We start from the raw sequence: 20636 nt of genomic DNA, 5'->3' as shown, positions 1-20636 counted from the left end.
TCAGGAACCACGGGAGACAATATAGCTCTCTCCTGTTATTCAGAGATTAAATGTCAAGAACAGAATTGGTTCCTCATTATTATTTCAACAGAATTTTATTGCTAATCCCTCATGGAGGACTATCTAAAACATCCTCAAGAATTTTTAAAATAACATTCCTTGTGAAGAGCTATCTAAAATTTTATTGGTATAGAACATATGCAATTTTAAAAAGAACTTAGAAACTTTTCTCCAAAATATTTATTTATGTTATATATTTTTATCTATAAATTATAAAAAATATACTTTTAAATATTTTGTTATTATTTTTTCTCTCTCTCATTTTTTTCTCTTAACTATTAAAACGTTTTATATATTATTTCTAGAAACAATATAATTTTATTTATATGATTAAGTATCCGGCATATTCTCACACATAGAACAATTTTAAGACCAATATTTATAACTATCAATTATTGTGCACCTATGTGCCAGGAACTATTCTAATTTATATTAATTATCTATTTAACTTCATTTAATCTTCATAAAAACTTCTATGGTAAGAACTATGATTATTTTCATTTTACAAATGAGGAAATAAATTGAGAGGAGATAAATAACTCCTCACTGTTATACAGTATCAGAGCCATCCTTTGAACAAATACGCATAGAGATATCCTGCCATTTTGAAAAGCAACAAAACTTCATTATGACATTGCCTGGACTCTTATACACTATGGAATAATTATATTTTATCACAAATAACTAGATATGAAATATTTAATATACTGTATAATTGGTCTATGTACAGATCTTCCTTGACTTACGATAGGGTTACATCCCAATAAAACCATCATAAGTTGAAAATATCGTTAAGTGGAAAATTCATTTAACGCACCTCACCTATTGAACATCACAGCTTAGCCCGGCCTACCTTGCATGTGCTCAGAACACTTACATTGATTGGGCAAAATCATGTAACACAAAGCCTATTTTATAATAAAGTATTGAATATATCATGTAATTTATTGACTACTGTATTAAACATGAAAAACAGCATGGTTGTATGAGTACAGAATGGTTGTAATGTATTGGTTATTTATCCTCATGATCACATGGCTAACTGGGAGCTGGGCTCGCTGCCCTTGCCCAGTGTCACAAGAGAGTATTTACCACATATTACTGGCCTGGGAAAAGATCAAAATTCAAAATTGAAAATACGATTTCTACTGAGTGTATATTGCTTTCTCACCATTGTAAAGTCAAAAAATTGTAAGTCGAACCATCGTAAGTCAAGAACTCTTTGAGCTGGCTATATTACATACTAATATCCGTTATTTCTTCCCACATAAAAATATTTCACAAACTTTAGCTTGCAAAGTTTACTATTTTCCCCTTCTAATCTGAGTATCTTGGATCTAATATACATGAGCCATTCAAATTCACTATCATGTTGAGGCTCATTGAGAATGTCACCAGAAAGGATGTACAGCTAGTTCAGTCTCTTCCAAATTTGCTTTGCAAGCTATTACTCCCTGTGTATGTGGTTACATTTATACTAAATCACTTAAAAAGCACATTACCCTTTAACTTCATGCTGTGCACACTACCATGTGGAGCTTGTATGGAATATACTATGCTGTGAAGTGACTACCAGTAACGACTGGGAGTTATTTTTTCCAATACTTTTTTTCTAATGGAGTTGCACAGGACGTGCTATGGTACTGCACTGTGGACCATTCTTTATCAGTTCTGACCTGAAGCATGAGGTGAATCTTCTTGTCAACATAGGCTTAAATAATCTTCCTACACAACCTTCATGCTAGTTTTTTTTGCAGAAAAATATCTGACTCATCACAGAGAGCCTAGACAGTGAAAACTCAATAGACAGAGAAAATTACATGAGTTCCATCATATTATCTGGGAAACAGACAACTCACTTTTGAACAGATTATTGCAGACAAGTAGAGACTTTCATAAATAAGTGTATAATGGTACAACATCTAAAGTTTATGCTTATTAAAGGATATATTAAAATACACATATCTCTGTTTTTCTGTACAAAATTGTAAAGCTTCTTAAGAGAAGAGCCACTGTCTTATTCTTACAAATATGTGGAATCAAGTAGAATCACACCATAATTATTTTTTTTAAAGAAATTCTCAAACTTTTCTGCAGTTAGTGGTGATATAAACAAACAAACAAAATCAGAAGCAACAAAAACATACCCTAAAAAAAACAAATAGGCCTGGCCTGGTGACATAGTGGTTAGGTTCGTGCACTCTGCTTTGGCAGCCTGAGGCCCGAGGTTCGCAGGTTCAGATCCCGGACGCGGACCTATGCACAGCTCGTCAGGCCATGCTGTGGCGGCATCCCATATACAAAACAGAGGAAGACAGGCAGAGATGTTAGCTCAGGGCTAATCTTCCTCAGTAAAAAGAGGAAGATTGGCAATGGATGCTAGCTCAGGGCCGAACTTCCTCAGCAAAAAAAATAAAATAAACAAATAAACTTCTTCCCAAGACATAGATATCTCACTTTGAGGTTACAGTTGGTACGAACAAAGATTTGTCCCTTAGCCACACTGCTAAGACTTCGTGTATGAGAAGAAGTTAGATAGACACAAAACTCCCTCCATATCCTTTGTATTGTGCAGCGTAACAATGTCTATTAAAACATATATAGTTCTCATTTATGAATGTAATTTTATACTATGTAGTTATGCTACAAACTCTTTTTTATTGATTTCAAAAAGTCTCAATTCAAGAGTCACTTCAGAAATTTTTATACACAGCAGCTTAAATATATGGAACCTTCACATTATTATAAAAAGTCAGCATCCCAAGCTTCAAATTACACAAAATTTATTTAATATTGCAAAGATATTAAAATAAAAAAATGTTAAATATCCATTAAATCATAACTAAAATAACTATATTTAATTGAGCCATTCCTGTGTGCCAGGCACTGTGTTCATTGCCTCACGTGCATATGATCACATTTCATCATTACAACAAACACCACAGCCTAACACTCTGAGTTAAGTCTTAATATTACCAAATCAGGCAGCTAGAATGAGCTGAAGCCAGGATTGGGGCTTAAGCCTGCCTGATTTCAAAGCCTGGTCTTTAATCAATAGGATATCAGACAAAATATTAGGCTTATTTTTCTGAAAAAATCCTCATTGTACATGGAATTCACCTGTCTTTGAAGAAAATGGATAACAACAAAGTAATTATATAAGACACACACACATCCACACACACAAGTACATATTTGCATGTATACCTATACCACCCTCATCAAACCTGGAGCATCAGCAACAAAATCCTCAAGGCAGAAAAAGATAATTGATTTCATAGTGAAACCCATGACATGGGAACAAATCAAATAAAAATAAAAATTTCTTATTGATGATTAATCTTGTAGAAAACTGCTACTTGTCTTTTTATTTTAATAACCCTTTCAGCCATTAAATTGGATACTATCATGAAAAAATACTACACTGAATTCAAAATGCTGATGATTCTAGACAATGCTGTCAGGAATTGGAAATCATTGTCTTGTGCACCTTCTAATGTTGACATAATCTTCCTGCTTTGTCACATAGATATATTTCTTCAACCCATGTATCACAGTATAATGAAAACATTCAAGAATTATTATATTAATGTTACATCAGTCAGCTATTGTCACAATAACACTGTGTAACAAACCACTCCAAAATGCAGTGACTTACAACAGCAAGCATTTATTCTCTAGGTCATAGGTCTGTAGGTTGACTGCAGTGTGGATGATCTAGGCTGAATTTAATCATTCATGCTGCCTCAGGCTGTCGGGTTGGCTGAACTTGGTTCCAAGCTGTAGGATGGATTTAGATCTGCTTCATATGTAAGTGTTTTGGAGTCCAGACCAAAGGGACAGGGGCCACCTAGGGGGCATTGCAAATAACTAGGGTGTAGAAGCCAAGCCAAATAAAAGGACAATTAGGGTCTCTGCTTGTGTGATGTCTGCTAACATTCTGTCAGCCAAGGTAAGTCACCTTGTTGAGCCCAGCACCAATCTGGGAGAAACGTATATATTTTTTGACAGTGAGAGAGCTAAGCAGTGAATATTCACTAAGAAGTGAATATTGCTGAACAATAATATTACTATCATAGAATAAGCTTCATGTAATGCAGGCATCCTTGAAAATAACCCTTTCCTGAAACAAAAAAGGAAAGCTTTACTATTTTTCAGTCTTAAATATTAATAAAACAATAAATAAATGAAACAACATTTATTCCAATTCAGTATGAAAACTTTGTTATAGGGTCATAACTACTGTTGTCTGTCTGCCTCTAACAGTCAAAGATATCAAGACAAATGTAAACTTTACAGTCGTTCAGTAGAGAGGGATTATTGATGCCCAATCAAGTGAAATTGTTGACTATGTCTGAAACTTGTAGAGGTATTATAAAGTGGCACCAAAAAATGAAACAGGCTCAAAAACACTTGAGTAATTTCTCACTTCAAGCCTGAGACTTCACTGCAGCCTCAGTGAGAATCTTTCTCTTCATGGATCAAATGCATGGACGTTGTTTTAATTATTGCTATAGCATTATACAGGAAAAGAAAAGTGACGGCTGAAAACAAATAGAACAAAATCATAAGTTTCCCCTTCCAAAGGATGATTTCTTCCAAAGGATGGAGAAACCAGGTACAGAAAGGCAGGGACAATTGTCAAGTGCCAGACAAACTCAATAGCTAATCTTGCAGAAATCAAAAGAGCATGTTTGAACTGTATGGATTGAATTCAAATGTCTCTGATAGTGTCAGAGCATATAATATCTAGTATACTATCTGGAACATTCCTGTTCCCAATATATCTACTCCCCCTACTTTCTCCTCTACACACAACATTGTCATGATGTGATCATCAGTGCATGATCATTCTCTGAAGAAGTCATATTGGCAGTGGAGATGAGTGGAGGGACGTGTACTGCCAATAATCCCCTATGTAAAATGGGTAAGATACATATAAATTTCATTTACATACCATCATGCATTTATTATTTTATTTTATTTATTTATTTTTTTGCCAAGGAAGGTTAGCCCTGAGCTAACATCTGTTGCCAATCGTCCTCTTTTTGCTTGAGGCATATTCGCCCTGAGCTAACATCTGTACCAATCTTCTTGTATTTTGTACGTGGGATGCCGCCACAGCACGATTGATGAGTGGTGTAGGTCTGCGCCCAGGAAACAAACCCGGGCCACTGAAGCGGAGCATGCTGAACTTAACCACTAGGCCACAGGGTTGGACCCTTTATCATTTTATTTTAGTATAAACATTTATATGAACTTTTTTGGTTTTACTCCCAACCTTGCTTTCTATCCTTGTCTTTTCCTGTGAAGTTTTAAATTGCTCATCCTCAGATCCTCTTCTCAGTTTGAAAGACCCTGATCTGAGTTATCAGAAAATATCACTATATTTAAAAATAATAAAGTAGGCTTTGAAAACATTTTTCAGTTAATGTTATGGCTAAAATATCCATCGACTATTTTTTTAAACGAATTTTTAGGAAGAGGCAGCTTTTAGGGAAATCACAGTCTCTAATGTGAACCTAAAACTTACAAACAGTATTAAAATGAAAATACGCTTAATAAAAAAGTGTCTGGGGCTTGAAAAAATGTGGGGTTTTTGTGGTGCCTGGGCACTAGATTTTATTATTTCTAATTTTATTTATCATGATTTTTTTTATATATTGTCAGTTATATTTGTGCTCAATTAGAAACTGTTCTTTAGTTCCTTGTGCACAAAAAAGTGGTATCACAATTATTGATTGCCATTTTTTTATTTATATTTTGACTTATTCTATTTTTCTATATAAATCTTTGTAAGCTGATTTATGTCCTTTTTGGAGCAAAGCAAACATAAATTAAATACTGACTAATCTAGAATCCCGGTTAGTACCTGTGGCAAAAATCCTTAGAGATTATTTAGCCCAATATGTCAATTTACAGGTGATAAAATTGAGACCAGACCCATGAGGTGACTTACCTGAGGAGCAGATATATGTTAGGAAAATCCAACAGCAACCCAGATTTTCAGACTTTCATTTTACCATGTTTTTTTTAACGTTAGTAAAATATGTAATTGTCAGCTTCTGCTTCACAGAAGTTTCGCAAAATGTAATTTTCATCACATAATGGAAATATACTGAGTATGATTATTCAATACATTTCCCCGAAACTCAAATTAAATGTACACACTAAAATCAAATGACATTATTTAAATTACTCAGGTAGAATTAAAGTACCATGGTTTATAAGATTCCCAGAAATATCCTTAAATTGACATCCTGATTCTACTCTTTTGAGGTAAGAGAGCTACATGAATGTACTTTCTTGTCTCATTGGAGTAATGTCTGCTTACAGAAGCAAATTGAATATCTGGAACTGGGAAATTAACGCAAAATTAACAGCACAGAAACAGGATACATCTAGAGACACAATCTGAGTGGCCAAAGCAGTTCCAGGCCTTGGAAATGGGAGTGCAGGGTAGGGACTGGGAGGTGGGGTAGTACAGGAAAGACATAAGAGCTAGTCATATTGTGAAAGTTTAGGCAGTTCTTGAAGTTCTGTATGAGCAGTATGTCTATAATCCAAAGAGGGTGTCTGAGTGACAGAGATCAGGCATCTAGACAAAGATTATGGACCCCAAAGAAGAAGCAGCATCTATCCCAACAAGTATCATGGTTTGGAATCAAGAAAACTTATATTTGGAGAAAAAGATTTTTAACCAGGGACCTAGCAACAAACTGAAATCTTATGCTTGAATTTTGTGCGTATTTTTGGGAGAGAACGAGGACCACAGATGGCTTCACTGGAAAGTCAAGTGAGTCTTTGAAACAAACAAACAAAAAGAACTGCTACATTAGAAAAACTACCATGTGATCTCACTCATACGTAGAGGATAAAAACAACAACATAGAGACAGAGATTGGATTGGTGGTTACCAGAGGAGGGACGGGGGCGAAAGAGATAATTAGGCACATGTGTGTGGTGATGGATTGTAATTAGTCTTTGGGTGGTGAACATGATGTAATCTATACAGAAATCAAAATATAATGATGTACACCTGAAATTCATATAATTTTATAAATCAATGTTACTGTAATAAAAGAAAAATAATAATTCTTAACTATTAAGAAAGACGATTGGTTCACAAAAAGTAATAGAAGGAGAATCAGACACAATCAGAAAAGATCAAGTTTTTAGGCAATATTTCCTAGGTTTCTTACTTTGTTATACACTTCACATAGAAAGCCAATTATTATAAAAGTTAGATTTACATAATGGTTTCCTATTGATTGATTACCTGGGGCTATTTTTATTCATGAAATTATAATCAGTGGCTGCAAACAATTGTAAGCTTATAAACCATGGATTGAGAACTTTAAGGGGGAATATAAAACAAGTTTATGAATTTTTAGGAAACAATTATCCTGTTTTCACAGCAGTCTTTAATCTCAGTAAAATAAGACAATGAGAAAAAGAAATTAAATGTGAAAGGAGACTCGTTTCTAAATTAAATGTTTCAGGTCTCAGGTGGCATCAGCTGCTCTTTAGACCACATTTACATTACTATAATGATCTCTACTTTTAAAGGTTTATTACCTAAATCAAAATATTCATTAGAGGGAGAAATGTTCATTCAAAGTTAAATCTTGTATGCACTTTTTACATATTTAATTCCAACATGAATTAAAATTCTCTTCATTTATGCCAATAAAAATGATCAGTAAAATGAAATTTGAACTGTGCTTGGTACACATATATGTCCTAGATTTTAGTTATTATTACTATGAAAAATTTGGGACTCTTCACTTAATTTACAAATACGTATTCTTAGATACATGAGGAGTGATAAATTGAGTATAATATTGATAATTGTGTTAGTTTAGCTCTCCTAAAATACACAATTAAAAGAAAATCTAACTGCACTATTTTTATGTAGTACATATGACAGAGACACACATATATCTAGATGTAAACCAGAATTCTTTGAAAAGTTAGACTCCATTTGAATCAGTTTTCAAGGCTGTTACTTTTTGACAATTCAGAAATTCAATTGTCTTTTCCTGATTTTAAATTTATTGAAGCTAGATGTGTTAGGGGACCTACACTAATTAAGTCATTTTTTTCACTTATTCCAAATGCTGTGTTATCTGAGACTCTAACCATCTGAAAATCTTTTAAAACAAAAATTCTTTGATCTTTTACAGAATCTTATCCCTGTATATTTGGACAACTTCATACAAACTGTGATTTAGGTGAGTGTGGTAAAGATAAAAGTGCTGACAAAATATTATATGAGTGTCCTTTTCTTTAACAGTACTTTTTGATTAGTTTTGGGCCATAGAACCACTTCAGGGCAATGAACCATGAGCATTTAACCCCAAAACCACATGGCATCACAAGATGGTGGAGCCTCCATCAGAATGGATCTCTGACGATCAGGTGGGGTAGAATCCCTCGCTGGGCTGTGTTGGACATGTAACATCAAGAGGAAATAAATTTCTAGTATGATATGCTACTGAGACTTGGGGGCTAAGTGTGTAACTAATACTGAAACTGGTTATGAAAATAAAGTAATAACCTAACAAAATTCCTCAATAACATTGCATTGCCTGAGCAATTGGGCCATGGGCTATGAATAAGTCACTTTGGATTCTGGAAAGTTGGTGAGCTATGTGATCTCCTAGCAAAATATTTGGCCCAAGTGTTGCCTATAAGAACTTTGAAGGTAGAATGGTCATTTCTTGAGGAAGAGGCTGGAAACAGAAACTTAGCAGTATATAAAAGTTGTTACTGATCATGTTTGGCAAGGCATTACAAGAAGGAATTGGACAGTCAACAAGTCTAAAAGAAAGAAAATAGATCAGAAATATGGGACCTTGCAAAGTTGGAAAAGGGATATATTTTAAAAGGCTTCAACGGACAAAGGCACAATCATACCTTTACATTGATTAAAATATCTCAAATTAAAGGTCAGTTTTAAGGCTGTGGCACACAATTTAAAAAAAAAAAAAAAACTCTCAATTGATTTTTTTATTTTATTTGTTTTGGTTTGGAACATTGGCCCTGATCTGCTGCCAATCCTCCCATTTTTGCTTGAGAAGATTGTCCCTGGGCTAACATCTGTGCCCATCTTCCTCTATTTTGTATGTGGGATGCCACCATAGCATGGCTTGATGAGTGGTGTGTAGGTCCGTACCTGGGATCTGAACCTGCGAACCCCAGGCCACTGAAGTAGAGTGTGCGAACTTAACCACTATGCCACTGGGCTGGTCCCTCAATTGATTAAAGTGCCTCAGGGTAAAAACAGATTATAGGTAATGTCTTCCTACCTAAATCTGAGTGCTTCAAGAGAATTTCAGTAATCCAGAGAGTTAGATTTGAAGTAACAAAGAAATAAAGATTTGAGAACTTCTAGGAAAGGACTTTGGATGTGGTAACTGGCCACAGGACATGTCTAAAGTCAAACAAATTTTGAAGTCTACTGAGCTTCTGAGCAATGTATTTTGCAAAGAAACCATGAAGCAGATCAAAAAGACTGTGACTATCCCTGACCTCCCATGAGGCAACTCAGGGCTGAGAGAACTCCAACACCAATTCCTACATGACCGAGAAACATACTAAAATATGAAAACTCACCTAGCATGTGGAGGCAGGGGCCATGAAGAATAGCGGACATAGGACTTCATCCAAGAGAGTAAAATCAGGGGTTAATCCAAATTTTCTACAACTCCAGGGTAGGGGATCTTCACAACCTCTAGTCAATAGAATTTCAATGTTTTTACAGATCAGCGACTAACATATCTCTCATTATTACCTTTTCTATTTAAGAATTATCCTTACTCAGTCATCTTGTCTGTTTCCACCATTGCGTATTGTGTGTGTGAGAGCGTGTGCGCATTTTAGTGGGGAAGATAATTTGTCTTTTTTAATTCTTAGTACTCTATATCAAGAGGAGCAATATCTTAATCTAATGGAAAGACTATATTACACATCACAAAGATCTTAAACTTTGCGCTAAGTATGGCGGCTGGCTATTTCTTTGGGATATCTTCTTTGGGGAGATATTGAGAGCTTTCCATGTGTGGGATAATACAAGTAAATGGATATTTATTATATAAAAGGGCAGACTATGGCAGAAATGGAAGTGCTCACCAAATATTCTTAGGGTTCTCCTACAATCTCTAGCTTGCCATAAGGGTAGGTCATGCCAATGGATTGAGTGGAAATAGAATTTTTAGAGACTCAAGACTCCAAAAAGCATAATGTAAGAGAAACATTTTCCCTATTCATCTGTCCTGAATTCTTGCTTCATTATTATAAACACTGTGTTGTGTCGTGGACTATGAATTTAAGGGCAGAAGGTATTTTTTCTCTTCCATGCTCCCTTTCTTCAATTACGCCAGTGTGCTCTCTTATGCTGGGCAAAGAAGATGAATCTCAGGGTAGGTGTGACTAAATAAGATATGAAACTTGAACGGGAATTAGGACACGCAGTGTTTTCTTATTTTTGGTAAATGGGATTCAATTTTTTGTAGTTTCCTAGTTTTTATAAAGCTATCACATTTTCCAAATTGTTCAGTGTGCTGCCTACATTTGAAAATAAACCTACAGATCAATCTTGAGCATGAAATACAATAGAAACACAAAACAAATTATCTTTCATTCTGTATTAAAAGAAAATCTATAGTGACTATTTAGCATATCCAGGTCAAAGTCTTTTATTATATGGAACATATTAGGTTTAGAGGTATAAATCATTTAATAATTATATCAAATATACATACATGCCCACATATAAATTGGAATTATATACAATTCGGGAAATATATTGACACATTTTAGATTATGGAAATTCTGTGTGCAAAGTAGGGAAGATAGCATCATCGCTATTTTTATAAATGAGAAAGTTGAGGTTCAGAGATTTTAAATGACTTTCTAAGGTTAAAGAGCTAATAAACGACAAAGCCATAATTAAATCTGTAAATAATGATTACTAGTTTGGGTGTTTTTATTATATCGCTATATATCACATTGTAGTCAGGGAAGAAAGCAGAAATTTAGATGAATTTTGAGAAAAATTTGGAATCAAAAATAATAAATATTTTAAAATACTCTATAAATTAACCAATATTTTTGGAAGATATAGAAATTTCCTGGGATTCACCATCTTAATAAACAGGTTCATAAAGTTCCTTCACAGCTCAGGAAATTTATGGAGATAAAGTCTCTATCTTTTGTGCAGGAGATTAAAAAAAAGGACCTACTTTTTATATTGTTAGACATTTGGGGAAAGATCAGGACATAAAGGCAAATGGAAAGGGATCTCGAAAAAATACCAATGAAATTTTTCTGATGTGTCAAACAAACCAATAGCAATTTAATGCACGTAATTTATTGAGCACTTTGGAAACATAGAGCACTTTCCTTTCCAAGTAATCTATACGATCTCTATAAGGGATAGAAATGTTATTCCAGTTTCACAGATAGCAAGAAAAACTAATTCAAAGAAGATAAATTACTCCCTTTAATGTTAGGTCAAGTTACCAGCACGTACATTTTTGGTCATAGTAAAAGCCCTCATTCCTGTCGCTAATCGCAGTGCGTGCTCTCATGTGGAAGCACACTTGGCTGTAGAACAGTTCCATCTGCATCTCTTTTCATTTGCTCTGAAAACGGACAGGGGAATGTTTGTTATCATGGCATATGCTTATGAACAATTGCTTTCAAGTATTACACATCGCTAGACCCAATTTTTAGGTTAAGTTAGAAATACCTCCAGGGAAATGTTATAATATTAGTTGCTGGGGTGTAAATGCAATTCAGAATCAAGACACTGCGGCAATCAAAGGTGCAGCTACATATGTTACAGAGTATCTCCTTGTGGTAGATATTCAGAGTCCACCCAGTATCTTTTTTCTCCTTTTCTTTAGTGCAACAGAAACTTGTTCTTATTTGGGGAGGCATAAACCCAGTCCCAGGTGATGAACTCTGTTTAAGTCCATCAGGATTTCCCTACTCTTTGCTTTGCCAGCCTGCCTCAGCTCTGAATAGCTATGTGACTCAGTCTTGGCTAATGAGAGCCAAGTGGAAGTCTGCCGAGGTCAGGGATAAGGAAATTTCTGAAAACCATTTCTTTCCTTATAAAAGATTTGAAACGACAGGGCACTGCTGCTTTCTTCTCCATCTTCCTGCTGTGAGTGTGGCTCTATTTCTAGAGCTGGAAGTACCCTTTTGTAACCTTGAGACAGCTAGCATTAGGGAAAGAGCAGAAGAATCTAGAGATATCAGCTTAACATTACTAGTCCACTTACCTTCTGATTTTGTTATATGACAAAAAATAAGTTTAAGACTATGAGGTTGGATTTTTTGTTACTTGCTGTCAAAAATAATCTTCATATATTTTCCAAATTATGTCTCTAAGAATCATAAGGTTATAGAATAGCTGATTTAGAGAATTCACAAGCAAAGAAGAATTTTCTGCCTAATAATGAAGACTTATTGTAACATAGACTTGTGTTGTATTCTTCTTCTTATTATTATTTTTAGTTTTATATTATGTCCCATATATGATTTCATTCAGGAAAAGGAAAGTTAGACTATTAAAAAATTTAAAAACTGTGCTGTAGAAAACCACTGCAAAGTTCCTTAACCAAGAGTCTGTGAATATCTGGAATTCTACAAGTATATTCTAAGATTTTACTATATCATCATTTCCTAATGTTACGTATTTTTTATAGTAATTTAAAACGTATCACATTCTGAATCATTTTAATGACTTCTTTATAATGGACTACATTTCAGAGCCTGCATTTGCATTTCTTTTTATAATTAAGGAGTAACCAGTGATGCTTTAAAATGATATCATTTACCTTTTGATGTGTTAGCAAACATGTCTAGTTGCCTTCAGATTAGCATGTCTTAATGCCAAAATGGAATGTTTCTGCTACTTTGCTCAAATTTAATTTACTTTAATGTCTTATAAAGAAAAACTTATTTGAAAATATTTCTTAATTAAAAGATAATTTCATGAAACAAGTGACAGAGTTCATGTAATACAGCCCTGAGGAACTGCCAAAAACCTGTGTGTGACATCTTTCAGATTGCTTCGATGCTATCTTGGTAGCTACTAACTTTGTTACAATTCAATAGCAGTAAAGATAACAGAGATAATGGTACATGTTCACCAATCCCAGTGTTAGTCTGCAATTAATTTCAGTCCTGTAACTGAGTTCTGTGGATCATGGGCAGAAGAGATGTATGCCATTTCCAAGCCGGCCCCACCAAAATACATTTTTCCATTCTCTTTCTCCATTCTCTTTCATCCACTGGTCTTCCATTATTGACATCAGCTGACTTTAAAGCCACAAGATGGTGGCACTCCCAGATGTGAGTAGTTTGAATCCTAGAGTCACCACTCGAGCAACTGCTCCCCTGGAGCAGCCGCATCAAAAATACATGGGCAATGAACATTGTGTGAATGAGCAATAAACTTTTGTATGTGAATGCACTGAGAACAGAAGTTGAATTTTACAGTAACTAATTGTATTAGGTGTCTATCGCTGCATAAGAAATTATCCCAAAATTTAGTAGTTTGAAACAACATATATTTATTATCTCCCAGGTCAGTAATCTGGGAGTGCCTCAGCTGAGTAGTTCTGGCTCAGAGCCTCTCATAAGGTTGAAATTGAGGAGTCATTTGGGGATGCAATCATCAGAAGCTTTCTTGGAGGTAGAAGGATCCACTTCCAAGCCCACTTATATGGCTATTGGCTGGAGGCCTGTTTATCACCAAGTGGGCCTCAACACAGGGCTGCTCCCAACGTGGAAGCTGGGTTCTCCCAGAAAGAACAATGAGAGAAAGAGACAGAAAGTAGGCACCCCTGATGGAAGCCACAGTCTTTATAATTTTATCTTTGAAGGGACATATTATAACTTCTGCTTTATGCTATTGGGCACACAGACCGATCCTGGTACAATGTGGTAGAATACAACACAAGGGTATGAATTTCAGGAGGCAGGGATTATTGGGGGCCATTTTGGAGGCTGGTTACCTCGTTGATAGTAAATATCCAGACTACTATGTCAAAAACAACAACAAAAAAAGCCTAAAATTATCATGGAACAGAGTAGTTTAGCTGATTTTCTATTATCATAATACAATTAAATTTTGTAATGTTTTGTCACATTTATCTCACTTAATTGTCAGTAAATTAATATCCCAAAGATTAATTTTAAAGAAGCTTGAAAATGTGATATGGTTTTTAAGGCAATTTATTAAACTTGTTCAGAACTGAAAAATATTAGCAGACTCAACTGACACTTATTGTTTACTACTAAATAACTTCAGTATTTTTATAAACTATTTGGCATGTAAATTATACTTTCAGATCTCAACCAATCTCAGAGTACAATGCTTGCACACACATCTGTTCAGCATAGCAAAGAGATATAGTCCAAGTCTTCTATTCCTACCCTCTTCTTTCTCTTTATTTTTCCAGTAGTATCTGGGGGCTTCCTTGCATGTGGCAGGAGCCAGTCATGCTTACTTTTGCCCCATAACACTAAAGCCATAATCAAATGGTGAGGTAAGAGGTTTTTCCCCACTGCCGCTCAAAGAATTGTTGGTTTGGAAATATCCACCATGTGTACGACCCATGAGGGAAGTTTGGAGGGGCTCGGCTGGCCACCGCTGTTCAGACTGCAGCATCTTTCTAGGGAAGACCACTATACTCCCCATTTCTGTGTTTCATCAGTTGAGCTCCATGGTAACACTGGCCTGGCTTCCAAAGGCGACGGCTCATTATATTCTCTCATACTGTAGCAAGCTTGCAGAAGCGTTAAGCATTATTATGTTCAAAATGATGTGTGTGGACTAGGATTTCTGTTGTTTCTGATAATGCTGATCCTGGTACATAGCCCTGCTCTTTCCGTAAGTTGTGCTTTGAGATAGAAGAATCACACTTAGCCTGGTCATGATGAACCATGACAAGTGACAACTATGCAAAAGTGGGCCTGGCATCCAATATTTCCCTTCTCAGAGTATGAGGTTTAATCCTGGAGGGCCAATCAGATTTTGGTGTTGTAATACTCATAGACACAAATATGAGCTTTTTTCTGCTTGTTTTTCCTCTGCAGACAGTGCAAAAGTCAGTTCCCTCATTTCTTGTTCTGCAGTCAAAATAATTATTTGGGGGATTTGTTGCCCTATTATGTGCCTAGATCTTGGTTGAAGTTACTTGATCTATTATAACGGATTGAATCTTGTGGATGAGGTTGAGTAGTCTCAGTCCTATAACTCCTGTAGGTACATGACTTCTAGAGAATAGATTCAATTTTGTCTATCCATCCTGAAAACATATTAGAAGCTTATTTTCTAAGACACAGGTAAAAAAAAAGCTCTCCTTTCTTATACTCTTCCTTTGCTCCATTACGTGTAATTACATGTTTGTGAATTTTTACTGAAAAATAAATATATTCTCAGACTCCCTCAAACAATACTTCATAGAATTTGCATTTGCAATGTTCTTTCACAAAACCAGTCTGACAGATGGTTAGCTCTTTCACTTCCTCTAAGTTTTATTTAAATGTTTCATTCTCTGTGAGACCTTCCCTGATCACATAATCTAGAATATACTTCAAATTCTTCATTCCTTGTTTCGCTTTTTCTTCTTCTTAATAGTATCACCACGTGATGTGCTATACTTTTCTTATTTAGTCTGTTCACATTCTACCTCCCCCTCAGAATATAAGCTCCAGGAGGCTGGTCTACTTTTTTCACTACTGTATCCCCAGAAAGCAACTGGACCATAGTAGTCATTCAGTAAGTATACACTGAATGAATAGATGAATGCTGTGTGTATTTCAGGGCTTCTCAATTCATGTCCCATAGCACTGGGTGTCGCAGCTAAGTTGCAGGTGAGCCAAGATTTTGTCCCTTCATCCCTCAGGGCAATTGGATTCTCTACCTGTCAAAAAGCCTTCCCTGTATATTCCAGTGTGCTATAATGTGAAAAATGTTAGAAAGCACTGGTAAATTTTTTAGCTCATCCCATCATCATCCACTTTCAAACCTCTGCTTTTGTATAGAACGTATGAAAGACAATTTTGCTGAAAACCTTTTTCAGGTGGGGAAATTTAGTCATGACTATCATTACCCAAGGGCAAATAAATGACTCATTTGGAGTTTATTTTGAAGGCCCAAACCAGATTCCAACTGCATACTAATGTGGTAATTGCATTCCCAGCTTCCTCTGATATTTATAAACTACTCAAACTCTGCATTAGTGGTTTATAACATCAGCAATATCAGCTGATTTAATCATGGCTTTTTCTCCTTTAGTAAAGAGTCGTGTATCATTCTTCGTAATGAGAGCATACCCCATAGTGCCTATATAAATCTCAACCAATTCCTTACTACATTAAAATTCCTGTGGTCCTAATGTAACTACTTTATCAGCAGATGCACATTCATGTTTGCTGACTAAAATATATTCATGTTCACATATTAAAGATGAATAATTAAAATTCAGAAAAAAAAACAGGCTTTCCTCTAATTTTAGGATAGAATAGTTCATTTAATCAGAAATTATTTTGTGAATTTACTTGATCTGTGACCTTTCAAACCCCAGGGTCTCTTCAAATGTGGCTCTCTTTGTCTAAAATGAAAAGCCGCTCTTTCAATTATTTAGTTCCATAAGAAAAGGGATGGCCACTGTGCTGTTATATTACAATAAAGATATTTTATTTCCTATAGACTTTGTTGGTATAAGAGATAGGAGGGAAATCAATGTGTCAAAACATTATAAAGCAACCCAGAAAATAAAGTAAGAAATAAAAGAGCCAATAAAAAAACCCAAAACAATTAGCTGATGATGTTTGAGTTTCCATACACACTAAAGTAAACTTACAAGTAAGATGCATTTGTAGGTTTTCTTGTTTTTGTTGTTTTTTGAGATCACTTTAGGGACCCAAACATGTCAAGTTAAATTTCTAATAACTTTTGATTGGGAAATTATTTTATTGAATAACTTTACAGCAATAAGAGATGGCTCATCCAGACTTGAAAGGAGTGAGCTAATTAGTAAGTCACATTTCCTATATAATGCCAATGTCACAAACTAAATGTCTCTGCAGTCCACAGTGTTATTGTATTACTTGCCTCATCTAGAGATCTGCAATATTTTAAGAGATACTTTTAGGAGTAATAACCAAGCTTATGTGCCTGTTTTATTTTCTAAACTTATTTCTATTCAGGTATTGAATACAAAAACTACATAACAGATTTCTGGAAGTTAGTTGCACAACAATGTGAATGTACTTAACACTACTGAATTGTACACTTAAAAGTGGTTAAGAGGGGCCAGCCTCGTGGCCGAGTGGTTAAAGCTCCATGCACTCTGCTTTGGTGGCCTGGGTTCACAGGTTCGGATCCTGGGCGTGGACCTACTCCACTGATCAGCCATGCTATGGGGGCATCCCACATACAAAAAATAGAGGAGGATTGGCACAGATTTTAGCTCAGGGCTAAGATTCCTCAAGCAAAAAGAAGAAAGAGGAGCACTGGTAACAGATGTTAGCTCAGGGTGAATCTTCCTCCAAAAAAACAAAAAAATGGTTAAGATGGTAAATTTTATATACATATATATTTTGCCACAATTTAAAACATAAAATTAAGTTTTGTAGGAAAAAATTAGATAATAAAATAAGCTTTGTGTTAGGTATAAATTCTTTAATATTAAACAAAAAGTACAAAGATGTTGCTATTTCAAATATAAAATTTCTGAATTAAGAACATGTCAATTTAATTTTGAAAGTTATTACATTTTGTTTTTTAAATGCATAAAGATTTATTCTTGTGAGTATTCTAGAATAATTAGCCTAATATGTAAAAGAAAAATTTGGAAATTTTTATCTCCTCATATTTATGAGCTTTGTGGTCTTCAACAAGATAGTGGTCTTTCTAAGTCTTGGCTTCTATCTATTTTGTAGGGTAGGTATGTGGATTCAGCAAGATAATCTATAAAAAAACATCTAACACAGTGCTTAGCCCATCTTCGATGCTCAACAGATGTGAGCTTCCTTCATTTCAGTTAAAAGTCAGACGTGGCTATCCTGAATTAACCAAAGGGTGATGATGGATGCTGGTCAAGCCATGGAATATAAACACATGTAAATATATTAATTAACTTACCTATATCTAAAAAAGTTATTAATCACTGTTTCAGCTTTTAAATACCAACATCAGAAAATTTGTGTAGAAATATGGAACACACCCTCAAATAAAATTTCTACTTTCTACTTTATAGTAACTTTTCTTCACTAAAAATATTGTTGTTAGTAGTACAGTAGTCCCCCTTTGTCCACGGTTTCGTTCTGCAGTTTCAGTTACCCTCGGTCAACTGTGGTCTGAAAATACTAAATGGAAAATTCCAGAAATAAACAATTCATAAGTTTTAAATTGCACACTGTTCTAAGTAGTGTGATGAAATCTCGTGCCCTCCTACTCTATCCTGCCTTGGATGTGAATCACCCTTTTGTCTACTGTATTCACATCGGATACGCTATTTGTCCATTAGTCACTTTGCAGCCATCTCTGTTATCAGAGCCACTGTCGTGGTATTGCCATGCTTGTGTTCAAGTAACCCTTATTTTACTTAATAATGTCCCTAAAGCCAATTGTATTATTGTTATTGTTGTTGATCTCTTACTGTGCCTAATTTATAAATTAAACTTTATGATATGTATGTATGTATAGACAAAAACATAGTATACATAGAGTTCTGTACTCTCCATGGTTTCAGGCCTACACTGGAGGTCTTGGAACATATTCCCCAAGGATAAGGGGAGATTACTGTATATAATCTGAGAAGTCGTCAATTTTGATATTCAAAGAGATCACAGCTATCCAAATTCAGAATTGCTTGTCTAGCAATTGTAAGTTCATTAGGGTGACATAAAATACCAACTCATATGAAATACCGGACAAAATAAGATAGAGGGCAATAACCTATAAAATCCAAACATCATTTGATGTAAGTAGCATGCAAGCATGTCTGGAAAAAGAAATTAGACATTTAATGATCAAGTTTAATAATTATTTCTATTTATTTTAAGTTCTTCTAGGCATATATTGATAACAGGGTTACTAAATTTTTTGTGACTTGACTATTGTGGTTAGTAGTAGCATCTATAATAACTGTTCGTTGATTGGTGTATCTCAGAGAGGTAAGATATCTTTGACATCTAAATTGCCAGTTAGCTACATCAAACGTTGGCTTAGTCGTCAACTGAAAGACATTACTTTTTTTTTTTTTTTTTTTTTTTTTGTGAGGAGATCAGCCCTGTGCTAACATCCGCCAATCCTCCTCTTTTTTTGCTGAGGAAGACGGCCCTGGGCCAACATCTGTGCCCATCTTCCTCCATTTTATATGGGACGCCGCCACAGCATGGCTTGCCAAGCAGTGCGTCGGTGCGCGCCCGGGATCCGAACCAGCGAACCCCGGGCCGCCGCAGCGGAGCGCGCGCACCTAACCACTTGCGCCACCGGGCCGGCCCCTGAAAGACATTACTTTTTGTAAAGAATTACTGAGAATTTTAGCTGACAATCACATATATTAAGTGTACTTATGACCATTGTTATTTTCAAGTATTATTTTCTTTTCAATTAGAGATACCAGGATTTAAAGATCCCTTCTCGTAATAAAATACTTTAGAAATAAAAATACTCAACACCTTTTTATTTATTTACTTATTTATTTTGCTAAGGAAGATTGGCCTTGAGCTAACATCTGTTGCCAATCTTCCTCCTTTTTTTGCTTGAAGAAGATTCGCCCTGAGCTAACATCTGCGCCAATCTTCCTCTATTTTGCCGCCGCCACAGCATGGCTGACGAGTGGTGTAGGTCAGTGCCTGGGATCTGAACCCACAAACCCAGGCTGCCAAAGTGGAGCGCACCAAACTTAACCACTACACCACAGGACAGACCCCTCAATACCTTTTTAAATTAAAAAGTCTTAAAAATATTAGGGAACAGAGTATAGTGCATAGTAACTGATTTATAATGTTTGCTATTATGAATGCAATGTTTTATCCTTAACAATATCATTGGTGAAGATAAACTTTAGGATTAGACATATTTTCAGTATGGATCTTAAATAAAATCATACTCTAATAGAAGCTGAGACAACCAGGGGCTGTGGACAACAAGCGGACAGTAATAGTCAGCAGGCCACCTGAATATGGTTTCTATCATGTCATCCCACCCACGGTTTCCGCTAAAGCAATACAGGGAAATATTTCCTCATCTACTAATACCATCAACTTAATTCAACAAAAGATTAGTATTTGCCTCAAATATTTTATGATTTCGGGTTTAATAATATAGGTGCCATCTGTTAAAATAAGAAGAAAATCAGAGGGAAGGCAAAATAATAAGTGTGTGCACACATGTGTGTAGAAGTACTTTTATTTTGAATACATAATGTATATATTTTTACGCATTTTATATTTATAAATCACACATATGTTACACATATATTACAAAATGTTTCTGCTTGCATACACACTCACATATACATGTATTTTTAATTTATTTT

Source organism: Diceros bicornis, chromosome 11, assembly GCF_020826845.1.
Source record: "Diceros bicornis minor isolate mBicDic1 chromosome 11, mDicBic1.mat.cur, whole genome shotgun sequence".
NCBI classification, from domain to species: domain Eukaryota; kingdom Metazoa; phylum Chordata; class Mammalia; order Perissodactyla; family Rhinocerotidae; genus Diceros; species Diceros bicornis.
Note: the sequence above shows the minus strand (reverse complement) of the source record.